The sequence below is a fragment of the Narcine bancroftii genome, chromosome 2 (genome assembly GCF_036971445.1).
Source record: "Narcine bancroftii isolate sNarBan1 chromosome 2, sNarBan1.hap1, whole genome shotgun sequence".
Classification (NCBI taxonomy): Eukaryota; Metazoa; Chordata; class Chondrichthyes; order Torpediniformes; family Narcinidae; genus Narcine; species Narcine bancroftii.
This window is the reverse complement of record NC_091470.1, coordinates 59,753,315-59,776,919: the sequence shown is the minus strand read 5'-3', so window position 1 is coordinate 59,776,919 and position 23,605 is coordinate 59,753,315. Positions and strand designations below refer to the sequence as shown.

The 23,605-nt window shown below is 41.8% G+C and overlaps 1 long non-coding RNA gene across 4 annotated transcripts in view; it reads left to right on the top strand.

Moving 5' to 3' along the window:
• Nucleotides 1-23,605, top strand: part of LOC138753609 (uncharacterized) — a 118,514-nt gene that overhangs the window by 50,977 nt on the left and 43,932 nt on the right. Inside the window, exon 4 of one of the 4 annotated variants that reach the window (XR_011351292.1) lies at nucleotides 7,918-8,528. The exons of the other annotated variants lie outside the window; for them this stretch is intronic. This is a non-coding gene — a long non-coding RNA (uncharacterized lncRNA). Of the gene's footprint in view, nucleotides 1-7,917; nucleotides 8,529-23,605 lie in introns of those variants that run through there. 4 annotated transcript variants of the gene reach the window in all.

Here is a 23,605-nt window from a genome sequence, read left to right as displayed (position 1 = left end):
ATTCTGAATCCAAGTAGCCAAGTTTCCATGGATCCCATGCCTCCTAACTTTCTTGGTGAGCCTATCATGGAAATCTTTTCAATGCTTTACCAAAATCCATCTACACCACACCCATCACCCTACCTTCATCAATGTATTCTGTCTCCTCCTCAAAAAACTTGATTAGGCTTTTGAGGCATGAACTTCCCCTCACAATGCCATGCTATCTCCAATAATACAAGTTTGGGCACTATTGACATATAATTCCCAAGATTCTCCCAATTACCTTCCTTGAAAAAGGGAACTACATTTTACATCCTACGATCCTCTGATACCACTTCTGTGGCCAGGGAGGATGCAAAGATTATCATTAATGCCCCAGCCATCTCTTCCCTTACTTTCTGTAGTAATCTAGGTATATCCTCTTTGGTCCCAAAGACTTATCTATCCTGAGGGAAAATCTAGCAAAAGAGTTTAATGTGGGGAAGTACAAATAAGTAAAGTTCAGAAAGTTTTGTGTGTTTTTATGTATGAATCACAATAAGTTAAAAGGCAGGTCAAATAATTAAGAAGGCAAGCAGCATATTATCTTTATTGTAAAGGGATTAGAGTTTAGTAAAAGAGGAATGTTGTAAACATTGCACAAGTTGTTGGGGAAACCACATGTGGAAAACTGAATCCAGCTTTGGTCTCCAAACCTAAAAATTAATTTAATAGCATTTGACAGTGTATCTCATTGAGTTTAGAAGAATGATGAGTGACTGGATTCAAACCTATAAGATAATAAAGAGGCTTGACAGGGTAGTTGTTGAGATTTTTCCACGTGGGAGAGTCATAAACAAGGGGTGATAATTCCAAAATAAGGACAGTCATTTAAAACTGAGGTGCAAAGCAACTCTTTTTTGTAGAGGGTGGTGAATCTCAGTGATTGTCTGCCCCTGAAGATGGTGGAGAACAAATAATTAAGATTTATTTATGGCCAAGATAGATAAATGTTTGAAAGTCAATGAATTAAGGGTTATGGGAAACTGCTCACAGAAGTGAGCATAGATCAACTATGATTGTATTGAATGGCAGGCTGGCTTGAGGGGTCGTAGTCTACCCCTACTCCTGACTTGTATGCTCTGTGTGATGTCACTCCATTGTCTGGCAGCCCAGGAACAAATGCTTTCGGATTGAATTTCTAAATATGTGCAACAAATGTATCATAATAAAATTCATTTAAATGGCGAACAAAGCTTTGTAATGTGCAGAAGAATACCCAGAGCAACATATACAATGCTGAGGGAACTCATTGGGTTCCATGGAAGACAATGTTTAATTTCACAGGGCCAAAACCCTTCATCAGGACTATGAAAAAAAGAGGGCAGAAGCCAAAATAAAAGAGGAATTCAAGGGGGGAAGCCCACAAGTTGGCAGGTAATGGTGTGGATGGGCTACCTATTAGGCAAATGTCCCTTGTGATCTTAATTTCCTTGAGTATTTATCCTTTCAGCTAAAGTATCTTTCCCATTATAGTTCAGATTGAGAGTGTTTCAGTGATACATCCCTTTCTTGTGTGAATGTTACTACTGGTGAGATGAAATGGAACTCATTCTTCTCCTAGTCTATCAACCATACTTATTTTTCTTAATTTTCCCACATTTACATTGGTTAGAATGTGACTTTGGTCACATGCTAAGTTGAACAACATCAAGGTTTCCCTACCCTCTGCTGTCTCTTTGCTATTTCTGCACTTATTTGGCTCCCTTCAGGTATCCTTAAAATTTTTATCTCTCAATAGATTCACTTACATTTTATGCCCCCTTCTCTCATCCATTCACTTACTTTAGCTGAAACAACCTGGCCCAGAGAGATGGTAATGGCAGTGGCAACAGGAGAGGAGTCATGGACCACCAAAAAAAAGGTACTCACCTGGTAAGGCTGACCCATGTGGAGATTGGGAGGAGGTCACCCTATACTTTCATTCTTCTTTGTATATCGAGAAAGTTCATTACTATATTTTTGTAACATGATTCCATAATTTTTCTTCATCTTGCTTCCCATTTTATTTTTAAATTATTGCATTCCCTTTTGGCCATCTCATTTTATTTACATCATTTTTATTACATTCAATTGTCCTTCATTTATTTTCCATAGTGTAATACAATAAGCTTGATATCAGCGTATAGTGAAATAAATTTGTTTAAAACAAAAAATCACATTGTTTCTTTGGGTCCTCATCTTTCAATATTTCTCCCCATACTATTTCCCATCTTTTTTCACCCCATTTAAAAATGTTCTTTACCTCAATATTTGCTCTCTTTATGGCACTTGTGATTTTTACTTTTAATCTTATTGAAGTACCATGTGTGTTTTTTTTTTGTACTGTATCTCAATTAAATACTGAATCTGTAAGATAGCACAATGCAGTTTTATTATAGATTATTCAGAGACTGGAGACATCCTTACCATGATGAGGGATGAAAAATATTATGATAGTAAATCACAACCTTTATCCACAGAAAAAATAACATAATTAGCAGAAGCCCGAATCTTGTCACTTTCTTCTTTTTCAATCTTTTTATGGTTTTAACATATGCAAAATATAAAGGTACAAATGGTAATAATAATAATAAAATAAATTAATATCAAGTTACAAGCATCAAATAACAATGAACAAGGTACATAGAAACCTATGTTATTAAATGGAAAAAGTAAAAGGAAAAAAACATATTCCTAAACTAAGAATCAAACCGTTCCCTATGAAGGTTGCTGGACAAGTTAAGGAGTCCACTACTAATAATAATAACAATGGAGTTATTAAAAAAAACCAAATAATTAATCTACAAATTATGAAAATAATTGAGAAAAGGACCCCAAAGCAAAGAAAGTTAAGATCCATTGCAGTAGTAGAACACCTAATTGTTTCTGGAGACAGACATGTCATCACATCCGATAACCATTGAGTAATAGCGGGAGGGGCAGCATCTTTCCATCTCAGCAAAATGGCCTTTCAAGCAATGAGGGAAGCAAAAGCCACTACATGGGATTGTGAAAAAGTGAATATTAAATCCATTGGCTGATTTACTCCAAAAATAGTAATGAAAGGGCTAGGAGTCCAGTTAATATGAAGAACTAATGATAAGGTGCAAAATACCCCTTGCCAGAAGTTAAAGAGAGAAGGACATAGCCATATGATACAATGTACCTTCCTCAGTTATGCATTGATCACATTTAGGGGAAATATTAGAATAAAATTTAGCTAATTGAACCTTAGCAAAGTGTGCTCGATGGACTACTTTAAATTGAATTAAATGAGTGCCCACAAAGAGGAGATGAGTAAACTTGTTTCAAAATAATCCCATGTAGTTTTGGCAAATGGATGTTGAAAGCTTTGTTTCCATAAGTTTTTAATACCTCCCAGGGAACTATCCCTAGATCTTAAAAGTAATTCATAAAAGACAGAAAGCAATCCTTTATGATTAGGTTTAAAATTATATTCTTCCCAAATAAGGTTAAGATCTAAATCCTGGGGAAGTTTCAACATTAAAGAATTTCTTTGGCTTGGCTTCGCGGACGAAGATTTATGGAGGGGTTATGTCCATGTCTGCTGCAGGCTCGTTTGTGGCTGAGAAGTCCGATGCAGGACAGGCAGACACGGTTGCAGCGGTTGCAAGGGAAAATTGGTTGGTTGGGGTTGGGTGTTGGGTTTTTCCTCCTTTGTCTTTTGTCAGTGAGGTGGGCTCTGTGGTCTTCTTCAAAGGAGGTTGCTGCCCGCCAAACTGTGAGGCACCAAGATGCACGGTTTGAGGTGATATCAGCCCACTGGCTGTGGTCAATGTGGCAGGCACCAAGAGATTTCTTTAAGCAGTCCTTGTACCTCTTCTTTGGTGCACCTCTGTCTCGGTGGCCAGTGGAGAGCTCACCATATAACACGATCTTGGGAAGGCGATGGTCCTCCATTCTGGAGACGTGACCTACCCAGCGCAGTTGGATCTTCAGCAGCATGGATTCGATGCTGTTGGCCTCTGCCATCTCAAGTAATTCGATGTTGGAGATGAAGTCGCTCCAATTAATATTGAGGATGGAGCGGAGACAACGCTGGTGGAAGCGTTCTAGGAGCCGTAGGTGATGCCGGTAGAGGACCCATGATTCGGAGCCGAACAGGAGTGTGGGTATGACAATGGCTCTATATATGCTAATCTTTGTGAGGTTTTTCAGTTGGTTGTTTTTCCAGACTCTTTTGTGTAGTCTTCCAAAGGCGCTATTTGCCTTGGCGAGTCTGTTGTCTATCTCGTTGTCAATCCTTGCATCTGATGAAATGGTGCAGCCGAGATGGGTAAACTGGTTGACCGTTTTGAGTTTTGTGTGCCCGATGGAGATGTGGGGGGGCTGGTAATCATGGTGGGGAGCTGGCTGATGGAGGACCTCAGTTTTCTTCAGGCTGACTGCCAGGCCAAACATTTTGGCAGTTTCCGCAAAACAGGACGTCAAGTGCTGAAGAGCTGGCTCTGAATGGGCAACTAAAGCGGCATCGTCTGCAAAGAGTAGTTCATGGACAAATTGCTCTTGTGTCTTGGTGTGAGCTTGCAGGCACCTCAGATTGAAGAGACTGCCATCCGTGCGGTACCGGATGTAAACAGCGTCTTCATTGTTGAGGTCTTTCATGGCTTGTTTCAGCATCATGCTGAAGAAGATTGAAAAGAGGGTTGGTGCGAGAACGCAGCCTTGCTTCTCACCATTGTTAATGGAGAAGGGTTCAGAGAGCTCATTGCTGTATCTGACCCGACCTTGTTGGTTTTCGTGCAGTTGGATAACCATGTTGAGGAACTTTGGGGGGCATCCGAGGTGCTCTAGTATTTGCCAAAGCCCTTTCCTACTCACGGTGTCAAAGGCTTTGGTGAGGTCAACAAAGGTGATGTAGAGTCCTTTGTTTTGTTCTCTGCACTTTTCTTGGAGCTGTCTGAGGGCAAAGACCATGTCAGTAGTTCCTCTGTTTGCGCGAAAGCCACACTGTGATTCTGGGAGAACATTTTCGACGACACTAGGTATTATTCTATTTAGGAGAATCCTAGCGAAGATTTTGCCTGCAATGGAGAGCAGCGTGATTCCCCTGTAGTTTGAGCAGTCTGATTTCTCGCCTTTGTTTTTGTACAGGGTGATGATGATGGCATCACGAAGGTCCTGAGGCGGCTTTCCTTGGTCCCAGCAGAGCTTGAAAAACTCATGCAGTTTGGCATGCAGAGTTTTGCCGCCAGCCTTCCTGACCTCTGGGGGGAATTTCATCCATACCTGCTGCTTTGCCACTTTTTAGTTGTTCAATTGCCTTATATGTCTCTTCCCGGGTGAGGACCTCATCCAGCTCTAGCCTTAAGGGCTGTTGAGGGAGCTGGAGCAGGGCGGATTCTTGGACTGAGCGATTGGCACTGAAAAGAGATTGGAAGTGTTCTGACCATCAGTTGAGAATGGAGATCTTGTTGCTGAGGAGGACTTTGCCGTCTGAGCTGCGCAGCGGGCTTTGGACTTGGGGTGAGGGTCCGTACACAGCCTTTAGTGTCTCATAAAAACCCCTGAAGTTGCCTTGTCGGTGCTAAGGTGGGTTCATTTGGCGAGGCTAGTCCACCACTCATTTTGGATCTCCCGGAGTTTGCGCTGAAGATGGCTGCATGCGCGACGGAAGGCTCGTTTCTTCTCTGGCCAGGACGGCTTTGCAAGGTGAGCAGCTCGCTTCTTTGCCAGCAGCTCCTGGATTTCCTGGTTGTTTTCATCGAACCAGTCCTTGTTTTTCCTGGAGGAGAAGTCCAGTACCTCTTCAGTGGATTGCAGTATTGCAGTCTTCAGCTGATCCCAGAGGGTTTCAGGGGATGAGTCCGTGAGGCGGATTGCATCCTCGAGCTTTGCTTTGAGGTTTGCCTGGAAGTTTCCTCTCACTTCGTCTGACTGCAAGTTTCCAACATGAACTTCTTTCTGGGGGCTTTACTGTTCCTGGACTTTGACTTGAAGTGAAGGTTGAGCTTGCAGCGAACCAGCCGGTGGTCAGTGTGGCATTCCGCGCTGGGCATGACCCTGGTGTGGAGCACATCTCGTTTGTCTCTTTCTCGCACCAGGACGTAGTCCAGGAGGTGCCAGTGTTTGGATTGGGGATGCATCCAGGTAGTCTTCAGGTTGTCCCTCTGCTGAAAAAGGGTGTTTGTAATGACAAGCCGCTGTTCTGTGCAGAGCTCCAACAGGAGGCGCCGTTGTCGTTGCACTTGCCGACACCATGCTTGCCCAGGATTCCTGGCCAGGTTTCTGAGTCTTTGCCGACGCAAGCGTTGAAGTCGCCAAGGATGACAACCTTGTCGGCTGTAGGGGTGCGTTGAATGAGGTTGCGCAGATCAGTGTCGAACTTGTCCTTTTCTGCTGGTTTCGTCTGGAGGGTTGGAGCATAGACACTGATGAGGGTGATGCGATGCTTGTTTTGAAGGGGGAGTCGTATGGACATGATTCGGTCCGAGTGGCCTGTCGGGAGGTTTTCGAGTTTGTAGGCAATGGAGTTCTTGACCATGAAGCCTACACCAGATAGGCGTCGTTCATCCATAGACTTGCCAGACCAGTAGAGTGTGTAGCCCGCGCCGCTTTCTTGGAGGCTGCCTACATCTGCAAGGCGGACTTCACTGAGAGCGGCTATGTCGATGTCAAGTCTGAGGAGTTCATGTGTAATGAGGGCAGACCGATGTTCAGGTCGGTGGCTGTCAGCCTTGTCTAGCATGGTTCTGATGTTCCAGCATGCTAGCTTGAGTTTGTGAGCATCTTTTGAGGGAGAGGACGTGGAGGGGGAGGACGTGGACATGTCCTCGGACCTGCGGAAAGCAGCTTTTAGGTGGAGTGCAGTGTGCGCAGTACTGGCCCCACCCTTTAAACCCATGGTTCGTGTGCCGTGGCCAAGCAAGCTGGGACATGGCAGCGAGGTCCTTGGGTCGTAGGTTTTATATCGGAGTGGCCTTCTCCTATGCAGGTTTCTTACCCGGGCTGGAGGGGCCTGCCTCCCCTCCTAGGTCGGACCATACCTGGCCGCAAATCACCTGTGGTCATGGCCTAGGTAAGTTTAATTGGGTTCTCTAACTACCTCTGAGGTAGGTCAGGGACCCGGTTGGATTCTGATGGGGTTGACCGAGTCACACCCTTTCTGTAACTGTAACTGGGGTGTAAAATGTAATAAGCGAAGGGGAGGCGGCAGCCCCGGCCTCGGTAGAGTGAAGCAGGCAGAGGCCCCGGTCCGGGCAGAAGCGAGGGGGAGGCGGTGGCCCCAGCCTCGGCAGAGTGAAGCAGGCGGAGGCCCTGGTCCGGGCAGAAAGAAAGAGGTGGTGGCCCCGGTCCGGGCACAGGGAAGGCAGCGGCGGCCCCGGTCTGGGCAAAGGGTAGGCGGCGGCGGCCCCGGCCCCAGTCTGAGCAGAAGGTAGGCGGCGGCGGCCCCAATCCGGGCAAAAGTGAGGGGGAGGCGGCGGTCCCGGCCTCGGCACTATAGTTCTGTTCAAACTTCAATTCTTAAAGAATTTAAGAAGCTCCTAATCTGTAAATAATGAAAAACATGTTTAGGTCTTTAAATTTAATAGATAATTGTTCAGAAGAAGCTAAATTTTGGTCAATATATAGATCTAGTCATGTTACTTTCTAAATCTCCTTGGTATAGCAAATAAAAACTTGAGGGAGGGTGAATGGAGTATGGTGGGTGTCACATAGTTGCTTCACAGAGCCCATGAAAGAAAGTATTAGCAAGAAGGAAACCATGGCTCTGCGCCTATGTTTGTTCATGAGTTTTTCCTTGAGAATGCTCTTTCCATTGGTATAATGGGAGTCTGGAATCAACCTGAGACAAAAAGTAATAGATTGTCAACATTAAAGTTACTTTGCAAATCAAATAAATCTGATTTTATTCAATGAATAGATAATTGCAATGCATTTTTGTCATCACAGGTACTGTTTTCCACTGATCTTGGTAATGGCAACACTGATGTAAATTGATTTTCTCAGTTGAAGTGAAGGTCATCTGCTGCTATGAGAATTTGTTAATGGAACAGGCTGTGCACAGCAGGAAATCTTTGAAGGGCAGAAAGAGAATGTTTGCCTCACTATGTTAGCAGATTTAAGATCCAATTAGGGAAACTATTGTGAATTCAATGCTATTTTCATGCAATTATCTGATCAGAGAACCATTAATTACTTTAGTAGGAAGTGTATATTGTGCCTTTATTATATCATCTTAACGAGCATATATTGATATAATTGAGTTCTCTCTGAAAACAAATGTTAGAATAACAAGAACCTATGTAAAGAATTAATGAATTAAATGAAATGTTGCTTAATCATAGAATGGATGTTTGGAAACCCTAATTTAAAAATAAATGTTTAAGGTAGGTTAGATGCCCTTTACCTTTGTCAGTTGCCAACAAATTCTTCCTAAAATAAACTATATATACTAACACAACATAATAGTAGAAATAAAATTGGAGCTAAACATTATTGTAGATATTCTTTGAGTGAACTTACAGATGTAAATGGAGTCGATAGTTATAAATAATTAAAATTTTGGTGGGTTAACCATAGTATTGAAAATAATAATAAAATATCATTTTACATAGTTATTTATAAAGTAACATGTCTTGTAATGATATTTCTACAATTATATAATAAATGTTAATGTAATCTAATTCCATGGAAACAGCTAATTTAATAGAAAAGTGAAAAAACTATGATATCAATATATAAACATACAATAAGTGAAGTCTTGGGTGGTAGTGTAAACAAGTTGTAGTGTATATTACCTAACTGCTTTATAGTATGCTCTATTTTCTCCTCTGACTTCAATCTGAAATAACACATTCGTGTGTCATTAGAGCAGAATTTACTATGGTTCTTCTGCCTTTGTTTAATTCTCTACTGAAAGACTGAGAACTTCACTTAGGCAGCCAAGATGGGATACTTATGATACAATATAAATCACAACCCAAGTTCCATGTACTACAAGTGGCTGCAGACGATGCATAAAATGGGTCAAGATTTAATATTTTTTTGGAACTAAAATAAGTGTTGATGCAAAACCTGATGCATATAATGCTCAATCTTCTAGATCTAATCATTAAGATGAATCCCTTAATTAGACCTGCAGTTAGCCCAGGAACTTCTTCAGCCCGCTGGCAGTCAGCATCCCAAAATACATGATTAGGTTACCATTAGTAACCAATTTAAATCATAATAAAATCATACAAATATTTCTCAATATATATAACTGCTTCATTCCTGGAAAACATTTCATTATGCAAAGTTTTCTGAAACATAAAGGCTGGGTGAATTGTACTATGGGTACTTTGGTACAGTGAATTGCTGAGGGTAGAGAGTGGTACATTAAAAAGGAGTCAACGGAGTCATAGAATCTTCATAAACTGAGGAACATTTGCACTCTGTCTTGATGCTATTTTGCAGGTATTCCTATTTATCCTATATTAGCTCAGGTTTAACCACATATACATTATTGCACAATTATTAACTAGTCTTGAATTCGATTTTTTTTTTGTATTATTGGCACAAACCTTTAGCACTGGAAATAAAACAGATAATTTTTATTTGTGATGGTTCTGGCTATCTCCATCAAAAATTGTTAGTTTGGGAAAATGAAACAAGTGAATGCAAAGGCCTAATGCTTGGTCATTGTACTGACTATAAAGAGAATCCTTGCCAACATCCAGGCAAGAGTGGAAAATTCCTCCAACTAAATATTGAAAAACAGAAACATATCTTAATTTTACATCAACTAGAAACATTATCAAAGACAATGCTAAGCCTAGAAATGTCAAATTCAGGGCATTACAAAGACAGCTAATTCCCACTGCCACAAAAATGGAGGCACAACAGCCTGAAGACAAACAACCAATGGTACAAAAACAGCTTATTTCCCTCTACCAACAGATTACTGAAAGGAGAATGAACCACTGACAATACCTCAGTTTTTTCTCTTCTTTTGTACTAATTAATTTATATTTTAAAAACTACATGTACTTGTAATAGAACCATAGAATGCTACAGCACAGAAAACAGGCCATTCATCCCTTCTAGTCTGTGCTGAAAAATCATTCCGCTAGTCGCAATGACCTGCTCCAATTCCATAACCCTCCAGACCTCTCCCTTTCATGTACTTATCCATTTTATTCTTAAAACTGAAGATCGAGGCCGCATTCACCACATCAGATGGTAGCTCGTTCCACACTCCCACCACTCTCTTAGTGAAGGTTCTCCCTAATGTTCCCCCTAAAATTTTCCCCTTTCACCCTTTAAAGCCATGTCCTCTTGTACTTATCTCCCCCTGTCCAAGTGGAAAAAAGCCTACTCACCTCTATACTGTCTATACATCTCATAATCTTGTAATCCTCTATCAAATCTCCCCTCGTTCTTCTTTGTTCCAAGGAATAAAGTCCTTCCATGTAATCTTTCCATGTAACTCAACACCTGAAGACCCAGCAACATCTTAGTAAATCTTCTCTGCACTCTTTCAATTTTATTGACATCCTTCCTGTAGTTAGGAGACCAGAACTACACACAATATTCCAAATTTGGCCTTACCAGTCTTTTTTTTAATTAAGGATTTTCAATCAACATGGAGTTACAAACAAAATCAAAGAAACATCGCAGATATATAGAATAAAATACCAAAACCAAACTACTTGTTGATATACGAAGAAAGAAGAATCAACACATTGTCACAATTATTAAATTCTGCACTATTCTTTATAAATACAAAATGACACACCGTCATATAGAAAAAAAGAAAAGAAAAAAAAGAATAAAGAAAAAGAGAAAGAACACCCCCTCCCCCAAGGAAAATGAAAAAAGAAAAAGGGGTAATTCTCCCATATGATGTGACAAAATCATCTGTTTTCCAAAAGCATTAATTATGATACATACAGACGAAACATTATGTGATTCATCAAGAGCCTACTTCCTCCCTTAAGGGATAAAAGTCTTTCATAACATCACAAGGGATACTGGAGAAAGTGGTATTGGAGACCGGAGGGGGGAATCATTAAATATGGGTTCCATATTCTTAACAGCATGGCAGAACAATTTCGGAAGTTGTAAGTAATCTTCTCCAGGGGAACACAACAATGAATTTCTGGCTTCCAGTGGGTCAGACTCAGTAGAGAATCAGACTTCCAAGTAATGGCTATGCATTTCCTGGCCATTGGTAAAGCGAGTTTAACAAATTTCAATTGCTATTTCAACAGCCTCATTTTAGGTCTTTTATATCTGCTCATTTCCCCAATAAAAACAATTTTGGCACCTGGTATTGCATTCTGGTAATTTGTTCCAGGGGGTTTCCCCAAATCTTCCCAGAAGGATCTCTCCTTAGGGCATGCCCAGGTCGAATGCATAAAGGTCCCTATATCTTGACTGCATCAAAAACATAATTTGGATAATTCAGATTTCAGTAAGATACAGCTGATGCAAAAAATTATATTGCACCATCCTATACCTTTCATTAATTGTATTGCTCATGCTGTTTTGTCATAGGTCAGACAAACAAAATGAATCAATTTCTATACCACAGCCAATACCAATCAGAAATAATGTCTCCTCCTCACAATCACACAGGTGCACCTCAAGGATGCATGCTAAGCCCAATGCTCTTCTCACTCTCAATACACCCATAACTGTGTGGATAGACACAATTTAAATGCTTTCTTCAAATCTGCCAATGACACCACAGTCATCAGCAGAATCACAGACAGCAATGAGGGAGCGTATAGGAGGGAGAGAGATCAGCTAGTTAAATGGTGCTACAACAACAACCTTACACTCAACATGAGCAAAACCAAGGAGCAGAACATGAATCTGTCCTCATCAAGGATCAGCAGTGCAAAGGGTTGAGAGCATCAAGTTCTTGAGTATCAACATCTCTGAGGATCTGTCCTGGAGCCTCATGTTGATGCAATCACAAAGGAGGCTCATCAGCTGGGTGGCAGAGTATATAGAGAATATAGATATGTTTTTGGGAGATACATTTGGAAAGGTTTGATAGAGTAGGTCACATGCAAACACTTTAAAACAGATCTTATGTAAATTACTGAAGCTCTGCCCTATGCTAGACATATCAGGGCCTCAGAGCTTTTGCAAGAGCTTTGAAGAATGCTCAAGAGACTTCACTCATGGATTGCTGTTTACAAAAGGCAACAGATGAAAGAGCATGTTGGGGCCATTGCTGTCTGGAAGAGAGCTTGCTGTTCTAAGAGGGTAATGTGGTTTTGCAAACAGAGAGAGTCAAACAGGCTTTCTATCAGAGAGAGAGATAGAGATCACTTATATAGTGTTACAGCCAGTGGCTGATTAAAAAGGAACAACAAATCTCTCTCTGAAAACTGACAAGAACCTTCCTGATTGGTAACCATTTGCCTTTCAAGCACCAAAGCCTGGTGAACTTTATAAATGTTAAATTCACACATTACATACACGTGAGCTTAGAATTAGAAGGGGGTAAAGTTAGGTTAAGTAAGTCAATAGAGATAAGTTAAAATTTGATTCTATTTTCATGTTTAAGCATAATTAAAAGCAACTTTTGTTTAAGTAACCATTTGTCTTGGTGAATTTCTATTGCTGTTGGGTTTTGGGGTCCTCTTGGCTTGTAACAGCTGCTATACTTTGTGAGGAGTTTGAGGTTTGGTATGTCACCAAAGAATTTCAAATTTTTACAAATGTACTGTGTATAGCATTCTGACTGATTGCATCACTGTCTGGCATGGATGTGCCAATGTACAGGACAAGAAAAAAAACTACAGAGTTGTGAATTGGGACAGCATCATCATGGGTATCAGTTTCTATTCAATCGAGGACATCGACAAGAGATGGTGTCTCAAAAAAGCAGCCTCTATCCTCAAGGACCTTCACCAGCCAGCCATGTCCTCTGAGGATGAACGCCTGAGGACGAACACCCAGTGGCACAATGACAGTGTCTTCTGCTCTACCATCAGGTTTCTGAATGGACAGTTGTAAGGTAAAACATCATGAGATGGGAATGTGTAGGGAGTTACCCTGTACAGGGCAGTAACAAGAAGGGGAGGTGTCCTTGTACTCCTGTTAGGTAAAACATCATGAGATGGGACCGGAGAAGGAGTCACCCAGTACTAAGGAGTAACAGAATGCATCCTTGTACTTACAAGATAAGAGAGACATTGATGGATTGAGAGGCAGGAAGCTAGCAGGGAAAGGATAGCAACAGTTTTAGTCATTGGACAAGTAATGATATGATGATGTTCTAAGCATGTATCCAAGGGTATAAAAAATCACCATTTTGCTGATAACGGCAGAATGCATTCTCCGACTAACTTTGTTAGTCGCAAGTGTTACAATCCGGTAATAAAGAACAAAGAACCCTGATTTCGACTCAGCCTGGTGTTTGTCTCACTCATTCATGAACAAAGCAGACCTAACAATTTGGTGACCCCGACGTGATGGGTGAGTGAACACTGGACGACGGTTTCTGTTTTTTCTGACAATCATCTCAGCCGGCTGATAAAAAGGTCCAGAGAAGCCTGTTTTAACAAAATTCTCTTTTTTTTAAAAAAATCTTTATGATTGTCAGTAAGAACTGGAGATCGGACAAATTAGACGACCACAATTGAAGGTCGCATGCCAGGATTGTAACACGTAAGTGATTACAGACAAGATAAAAGTCCTTAAGGTGTTTGAATGACATTTATTAAGTGCTTCGCAAGAAACTACTAGAGTTTAAAAGTCTTTATTGTGTCGTTGCAAAGTCCAATAGAGTGAGAAGGTGGTCTATAAACAATTGAGGACCTGAGTTTTCTGCCCTAAACTGGTTATTAAGAGGAGAAATCTCCCACGTGAAGGTTGGGCTTTGAAAGAAAACAAAGGTTCAGGCTTATTGGCCTCAATTGTATCTGAGAGACTGACTTATAAATGTCCGGTAGGTATGATAATGTCTGTACACTTGAGAAGTTAAGAATTTATTTCCCCAATTCGCCGTGGTGGAATACCACAGCAGACACTAGAGACCTTGAGACAACAAAAAAAGTACTCAGGGACGCCTGCCTGGTGAACAAGAACGACGACAGAAGGCTGCGACAGCTGTGTCCGGATCAGGTAGGAGATATTAATGAAAAAGTTGACAAACTCCTAAGAGACACCCGGTTTATTCGAAATACTTTTGATAAGTTAAATGAGGGTATTCCCAACATCACCAAGGAGATAAAGTTACGTAAATTCATAGATTGGTACAGGGAAACAGGACAAAAGTATAGCCCAAATATTTGGTTTTCTAGTTGTAATTTAACTTTCAGACCCCTTTGGGAAAACAGAGAGTGGAAAACGAGCAATCAGAGTATACAGGACAGTCTGAAGTCAATTGGAGGACAAGACTTAGAGACTGTTCTTTTAAAAGATATTAGTCATCCAGCTTGCAAGGAGACATTTTTAAAAGTAATTTTCGTTGACATAGATCCCCTAAACGGACAAAAACCTAAATTAAAACAGGCATTAGAAAGCGGTCCCGCAGCTATGGCTGTACAGTTGCCTGCTAAGACTTTTGACCAAGTTATTAAGGAAATTAATCAGGAATTAGAGGAGCGAAATACCAGTAATGCGGCATTGGAAAAACAAAAAATGCTCCGAAAATGTGTAGACCGCTGGAGGAAGAGGGGTTGGTTACCCGGGGGCACTGAGATGTTCCTGACAGGTGAGAGAAAAAAAAAATTTTAAAACGTAGAGGCTTAGATAAGCTGGAAGAAACAAAACACAGAAGGGAAAGGAAAAGTGCCTGTTTCCAGTTTCCAGCCACGAAGTGTCCGGGTTTGCTCTCTCCCTCCCTCCTTTCACCCTCCCCCCTCTCTCTTCTCTCCCCCTCTCTCTCTTCTCCCCCCCCCTCCTCTCTCACCCACTCCCCCTCCCAATCCCAATCTGTGGTGGTGCTGCCCTGAAATCCCCAGGTTGGGCAGGGCAGAGAAATACAATTTGGTTTTAATTTTGTGCCCACAATTCCAGCTCCGCATCAAATGGGATCCTGTTTTATCCTCTCTCCCTCCCTTTTTCCCGCACCCCCACCATTGCGGGATCAGGGCAGACATTGTGGGCTGACGTGTAGCTCACTCGAGGTGGGAGGGAAGGAAGGAGTGATAGTTCCCAGTGGTGGGAGACCCAATCTGATCCAGACCAGTGATCACAGGATGAGAACCTTTTAAAACCTTTGAAACGAAAGTGTTAATCTGAAGACTTTTCTCCCAGTGGGGCCAGTGCAAGGCATTTTCTCTCTCTATCTCTTGTGCTCTGTGTATCTGCCTCTCTATCTCTTTCTCTCGCTATGCTCTCTCTCTCTCTCTCTCTCTCTCTCTCTGGCACCCCAGATGGGACACAGGAGTCACGTCCCTTATATTCAGATATTGAGACACTGGGGTGTGACAAGAACCACGGGAATAGGGACACATCAGACGAGGTACAGGCCCCTTTAATAAAAATAGAAGGGGGAGTAATAGATGTGGAGACCCCTCTGGAGTCCAAGAAAATAGAAAAGGAGTTAGAGATACAGAAATGGAACATGAAAAAGGTTCAGGATAACATTAAAAACTTAAACAGAGATATTAATGTGCTGGGGCAGATCAGTGAGGATCAAAAAGAATTAATGGTAGGTGTATTTAAGGAAGTGGAAAAGATAACTACAACACTGTCAGGAGAAATTAAAGCTGAAGGTATGGTAATAGGAGTAAAGGACGAAAAGTGTAGTACAGATGAGGAAACGAGATATGATCCACCATGGGAGGAAAGTAAAAGGAAAAGACTCGGGAGGGAGAAAAATAGACATGCCTACCTGGACATAGTTAGAACAAAAGAGAAAGATGTGAAACAACTAAACTATGGCCGAAAAGATTATCTTAGAGATGAACGTGACCAATATACCTTTGACCCTGAGACATTGGAAGCTGATAGGGACAGTGACAGTGACGAAGAAGAGTCAGAACAAGGTGGGATAAATAAATGCATGCCAAGAGTAAAGAAGGAGCAGAAATCCCCAAAATTGAGATATCAATGCCCATTACTGATCACGGGACGGGGAACTCAAAAATATGTACCCTGGTCACGAATGGACTTAGAGAGTTTAATGAAAAAACTACCTCCGTTGAGTAATGGGGCTAGTCCATGGATTTCTTGTTTTGAGCGAGAAACCTGCCAAGAACAATTAGCACTCGCAGATGTCAGAACTATCATGATAAAATTAAAGGCAGAAGGGGCCCTGAAGCAAATAGAGAGAATTGTAAGAAGCAGTAAATTGGGGGATGAAATAGAATTTAACCCACTTCGGAATAAATTTTGGGAAGCACTTAGAGAAACATTTCCTACACCCTATAGTTTGGATGCCTTGGTAACCCTTCAACTAAAGGAAGGAGAGACTGCACACGAGTATTTCACTCGAGCATGGGACTTATGGGAAACAGGGACTGGAGAAAGACCCGACCACAGCCCCTTAGGAAGGGCTCACTTTCGTAATGGGATAATAAACGGACTACCTGCTACGGTTCAAGCAAAATTAAGGGACATTGTGGGAGTAGAGACAATGTCAGAGGATTTGTGGAAAAGACACCTGACACATGCAATCAAACGACATCGTCAATCAGAGCATGCTAAGTCAGAAAGTGCGTCCCAGAAGGAGGTGGACAAAACAACCGATAAATTGGTGAGAGCCATAGAACATATAGGGGTTAAATTAGCGGCCCAACAGATAGTCCCACAGGTCATGGGGCCAGTGATAAATCCGGGACCCCAAGTAAGAAATGGTTGGGAAAGACAGCTAGGTACAATGTATAGAGGGGAACATGCAGTATGCTGGTACTGCCAAAATCCTGGACACTACCCAGCGGAACTGTCCGGAGGCTGGGAGAGCAAGGGGAAAAAGATTACCCTCTATTAGAGGCTATCGGGGAAGAGGAGGAAACTTAAGAGGACAAGCAAGGGGTAGGGGTGGACACATTGATGGGCCCCAGAGAATCGGGGGGTGGCAGAGTGATCAACAAGTCCAGGCACCTCAGTGTAATGACTATATTGAGGAAGGTGCTGAAGTTGATTATTGAAGGTGCCCTGGAGAATCAAAAATCACGCCTCCCTGGGAGCCACCAAAAATTTGGGGGATGGTAAATGGAGAAAAAATTGAATTTATGGTTGACACAGGGGCAGCAGTTACGACAGTGATTAAAAACCCCCAGGGAGCACATTTTCGGGCAAAACATTATCTACAATAGGATTCTCCGGGATAAGGGAAACACAGCCCTATACAGATAACATCGACATGACATTTGGACGACAAAGGGTTAAGACACCTGTCCTGGTTGTGCCAAGTTGCCCCATTAATTTATTAGCAAGGGACATTCTTACCAAACTAGGAATAACCATACAATGTTCTGAGAAGGGCCTTCGGTTAACATACCCAGGGGATACAATAAGAAGGGAAGGACAGTTTATAGTAATAACCCCATCTAACGCTTCAGAAGACTCTGTGGAGGTTAGTATTTTCTGGAGTCGGCTACTGTATGATGAACCAGGCCCAGGGCTGATTAAACAGTTTTTTGAGTGGAGGGCCAGTATTCCTCGGTATGGGGATTACCATTATCCACTAGATCCTATGCATGTTACATTAAACTACACCATCCACCCGGACCAGGAATATGAGGAGAGGTGGGACTCTCTAAAAGAAGGGAAGACAGAAACGATACATTGTCCATTTATCTTTGTAGGTAAGGAGGGAATAGCTGCTATGGTTGTCATGACAGAAGAACAAATGGAGTGGTTCTGCTTAGGAGTAGAAAGTGTGCCTCATGTGACCTTGGGTATTGACAAAGATCATCACGCTCGACAGCTGGGTCCGATGGTAAAGGAAGCGATAGGGTGTGAATACAGGCAGACAGAAATCCCGGGATATTCCACCTCGGAGGGAGGAAAATTTGTCAGACTGAATATTGAAGCATGGGACCAGGTTGTGAATGAGAAAGTAGAAAGAGACCGAGCCATAGAAGGAGAAAATATTGATCACAGAGACTCAGACAAATATCTTTCTAATCTGAGTCCACATATATGGACAACGGGGCCCTATGATGTGGGAGTAATAAAAGGAGAGGTATTTCTAGAATTGGCCAACCCCGGGCAGAAACCAATATGGAGAAAACAATACCGCTTGTCGCCCAGTCAGGAGGAGGGTATTAAAGGAACGATAGAAGGGTTAATGGAGTCAGGGGTTTTAAGGGCGGCACCTGACAGTATGTGGTACACGCCCATCATGCCTGTTCCCAAACCGGGTAGAAAAGACTGGAGGATGGTACACGACCTCCGGGAGATTAACTTGGCTACCAAGACCATCGGGAGACCAGTCCCAGACCCATATGTAGCACTTAGGGCTCTGAGTCCGGAGCACGAATACTATACTGTCATTGATCTGGCAAACGCATTCTTCTGCTTGAATTTAGCTGAGGAATGGCAAGACTGGTTAACTTTCACTTACCAAGCACATCGGTACACATACACTAGATTACCTCAGGGTTATAAGGACAGTCCAGGACTGTTCAATCAGGCCCTTAGCGAAATCCTAATGAAATTAAAGCTCCCGGAAGATGTTACACTGATTCAGTATGTAGACGACCTACTATTAGCAGGGAAAACGCCACATGGGTGCCTGACAGGGCAGCCAAACAGGTTACTGGTTATCATGAACATATACAGGGGATGATTTTGAGGTCCCATAACAAAAAAAATGAATCTGAAACTAAGGAGACTTGTAGCAGATTGAATGACTACACAGATGAGTTTTGTGGAGGAAGAGTGCTGTACAACTGGCTCCCCGCTAACTGGGATGGTCGGTGTGCTCTAGTAACCCTTAATGCGCCAGTGCTGATTGTCAAAATGCAGGAGGGAGACGAGGATTCCCTAGAATTGCGCCACACAGAGAGTTGGCTGTGGAGAAAAAGGAGGAGTGTTGGACTCTTGGGGCCGGGAGGAAGGAACCCTGATGGGGTATGGATTGATGCCATTGGCCAAGCCCGGAATATTCCGGACGAATTTAAATTAGCCGATGAGATTGCAGCTGGGTTTGAAAGCTTTCCTGTTTTTAGTGCAATTTTTCCCATCACTGTAAATAAAAATGTTAATAGGATCAACCTTATTCACTATAATGTCCAGCGCCTTGCAAATTTGACCAGGGACATTGTTGAGGCAATACATCAACAACTGTCAGAAACTTCCCTTATGACACTTCAGAATAGGATAGCGATTGATATGGTCCTGGCAGAGAAAGGTGGAGCGTGTGCTATGTTTGGAGATCTATGCTGCACTTCTATCTCTAATAACACAGGGCCAGATGGATCACTCACTAAGGGGTTAACGAAACTTAGGGCATTGGCGAAAGAATTAAAAGCCCAGTCTGGAGTCTCCAATCCTGTTTTATCCTGGTTACAGGGAGTGTTTGGGAGATGGAGCACATTGTTAGGACAACTTTTGCTGGGTTTGTTCATTTCTGTATCAATTTTTATCACTTGTGGCTGTTGTTGTATTCCATGCATTCGAACGCTGGTCACGAGGACCATAGAGAAAGCCTTTGCTGACCGTGATGAACTGCCTCCGAAATATCAAGCTGTGCAGGCTGTGGAGCAAGACTATCTCACATTACAGGAGGCGGAGAAAGTTGCTGAGATCGATCTGGAGTCTGAAGGGGAATGTGATGGAAAGGAGGGATTGTGAATTAGATTGTTACACATATAATTTTAACCTTGCTTGTAACCCAAATATTATAACATTGATTGTAACACAAACATTATTAATCAGATTGTAGAACAAGTATTATGAATTAGATTGTAGACCATATGTTAACTTGGGAATTTACTAATGTACGGGGGGTTAGCTAGTTTTTTGCTTGGGGGCAAATGGGATGAAACTTGTAAACGGGCAATGGGATCGGGGTGACGGATGGGGGGTGTACGCAAAGGAGGGTTGGGGGAACCCTCGCCCACCAGCCGAACTACCCTGTGAACAGAACCCGTATAGAGCTTGGCAATAATAGGCGAAATAATGTAACGCGGTGGTAGCATAGTCAGGGCGAGATTGTCCTCTAAAGAGGACAAAGGAGGGATTGTAAGGTAAAACATCATGAGATGGGAATGTGTAGGGAGTTACCCTGTACAGGGCAGTAACAAGAAGGGGAGGTGTCCTTGTACTCCTGTTAGGTAAAACATCATGAGATGGGACCGGAGAAGGAGTCACCCAGTACTAAGGAGTAACTGAATGCATCCTTGTACTTACAAGATAAGAGAGACATTGATGGATTGAGAGGCAGGAAGCTAGCAGGGAAAGGATAGCAACAGTTTTAGTCATTGGACAAGTAATGATATGATGATGTTCTAAGCATGTATCCAAGGGTATAAAAAATCACCATTTTGCTGATAACGGCAGAATGCATTCTCCGACTAACTTTGTTAGTCGCAAGTGTTACAATCCGGTAATAAAGAACAAAGAACCCTGATTTCGACTCAGCCTGGTGTTTGTCTCACTCATTCATGAACAAAGCAGACCTAACACAGTGAACCACCTTCTCTTATTTTTGCATTAATTTATTTTTAAATTTAATTTTATAACAATATTTGCTGCCACAAAGCAATGAATTTTGTAACATATTTGTGACAATTGATTCTGATTCTCTTAAGTCCCCCTTATATCTTCTCCTTGGACCTTAAACCTATGCCTTCTAGTTCTAGAATCACCTTCCTTACAAAAAAACTGAGCATTCACTATATTCCCTCATGATTGGATAAACATCTATCAGATCACCTTCTTCCATCTAGGGAATGGAGACTCAGCCTATCTAACCTCTCTTTATAACTCAAGTTCTTCAGTCCCAGCAATATCCTGGGAAATCTCCTTTGCACTCCTTCCATTTTATTTGAATTCCTTCCCTCTAGTTGGTGACCAGAATTGCACTCTAAGTGTGAATCTTTTGTACTTTATACCCTGCCCAATGAAAGCAAATGTGCAAATACCTTTTTCATCATTTTGTCAACCTGAGATGCCACTTTCAGGGAAGTATGCAACATTATCCCACTCCATTGTACTCCAAGTCCTCTACTACTTTTCATAAACTTCCATAAGATCCAAATGCACTCTGTCCCATTCATCTATGGCTCTCCTGGCTTTCAACCTAGTTTTTAAAAAATCACATGACCTTACCTTCTGTTCTCTGACACATCTACTTGTCCCACAATCCTCCAAAAAATTTAAACATCAATTCTGATTTGTTGCACATCTCTAGTTTTAATCATTTTACCATTGATGGCAACTTTTCTCCCTAAACCCCTTTATCTCTCCTCCTTTAATATTTTGATCACGATCACAATTTCATAAAGGCTGGGGTGGGGAGTGGGAGGTTTAAAGGAGATGTGCGAATATATCACTATTTATTTATTTTGTAAACACAGAGATTGGTGGGTGCCTGGAATTTCTTGTCAGAAGTAATGGTGAAGCAGATAGTAAAATTTAAGAAGCTTACAAATGGTAACATGGATATGCAGGGAATAGTGAGATATGTATCATATGCAAGCTGTAGAGTTTTACTTGGAATACGAGTTCTGTGTTCTATATGTTCTATAACAATTCAGCCAGACATTTCCTGGAAAGTTGGAAGGAGACCTTGGATAGGCTGGGTTTGTTCTCACTGGAAAATAGGAGACAGAAGGATGACTATTTAGAAAATTATGAGGGGTATGAATAGAATAGATATTCAGAATCTTTTTTCAAGGACAGAGGATTCTAGAAATAAGAGGGCACAGGTTGAAAGTAGGTGGAGAAATTGAAAGGAGATGTGAGGAGTAAGTTTTTCACACAAAGGGTGGGCAATATCTAGAGGAAGCTGCCAGAAGAGGGGATGGAGACAGATATGTTTCGACTTGTAAAAAGCACTTGGACATGTATCTGATGAAGAGGGATACCAGCCTAATGCTGGCAGATGAGATCAGTGTCAATAAGCATTATGGTTGTCATGGGTGAGGTGAGCTGACAGGACCACTTATTTTGATGCTTTATGTTTCTATGGCTTTATGATAGACTGGCATGCCTCTTCTATTATTGTTAGTGTGACCTACGAATGTTACTCTAAAGTTCACGATAGAGTAAGGTTATTAGAATTGCTGTGAAGATATGGGGAGGGGAGGAAGTCTTTTGTGGCTGCTGGAGTCTGCTTTACTTCACTGCCATGAGCAAACAAGAAAAAAATGGTATCTATTTGGTGCTGGATACATGATGAGGAGAGCAAACAACATCTCTAAGCATATCCAAAAACAATTAATATTATTAGTTTCCTAGTTTACTAATCCGACTGAATGTACAATTCTATCTTTAAGCTTCATTTTCTTCTCAGTCCTATTCAAGTCAGTTTTTAGATGATACCCCTTATTGGTAATTACTGTTATCCTCATATCTTATAAGTATTTCCGATTGTAAACTGGCCAAATGTGATGCGACGAATTGTCATGTGAATCAATCTCCAGGAGTAGATCCAACTTAATTTGGTAGCCAATAGTAAGATTTGTTCATAGGAATTTCCATGGTTTTATGTTAAAGAGATCTCAAACAGCTGTATAAACAATCTCTGACAAAAGATGCAGTACAGCTTTAAAAAGCTATCAGGAATGCCCCTACAAGATTCAGTAACTTCCTTTGTCCAACAAGAGTAAAAACAGTGCACACATAATCAGTTGCTAAGAGATAACATTAATAACAATAATGTACCTTTAACAATGACCTCACTAAAAGGAACAAGCCTCAGTTTTACGTAGGCACTAAGCCTATTGGATCCTGTTAAAGCCTGCTGTTTGCTTTATAAGGGTGTACCTCTCATTAACTTAAAATGGTAGGCTGTAATGAGCCTTGTGAACTGTTTATGTGCAATCTCGAGTGCTTCAGCCTTTCAAGCATTTTGGTATGCTATATGCCTTAAGCACAATGAGGACCATGGGCATCTATGCCATGAGCTAGTATCTGACTTACAACAGCAGTTTGGGCACTTCCAATTGCATACTTAACTCTCTAAAGCATACTAGAACATGGAAAAGACTATAGACATTTGTGATAATACGGATTCTATCACCAATGTGTATATGTATATATTGTTGTATAGGATGGTTGTGATTGGCTGAGATTGTAGCCACGCCTACTGGCAGGTCTTAAAGGGTTGCTCCTAGCCAGACCCAGATCATTCTGGACTGGTCGACCTACATGTGATACGCTCCAGTCTTCTAGTTAATAAAAGCCTTGGTTTGGATTTTTTCGACATGCACTACAATTTTATTAACTAGAAAGTTTTCAAGGGATGGAGTGTATGCTGCGACCGGAATGCCTCAACATCGACCTGCAGGCAGCTACAACTTCGAATGACTTTAAGCACTGGGTGAGGTGTTTCGAAGCTTACCTACAACTCTCTGACCCTGCTGTGGAGGAGGACGGCCATCGACTACTAGATATCTATGGTGTCCCCGAGAGTCTATGAGAGCATCCAGGATGCAGCCACTTACACTGCAGCCATGAAGGTGATGAAAGGACTCTACAAGCGACCAGTAAACAGGGTCTACACCCAGTACAA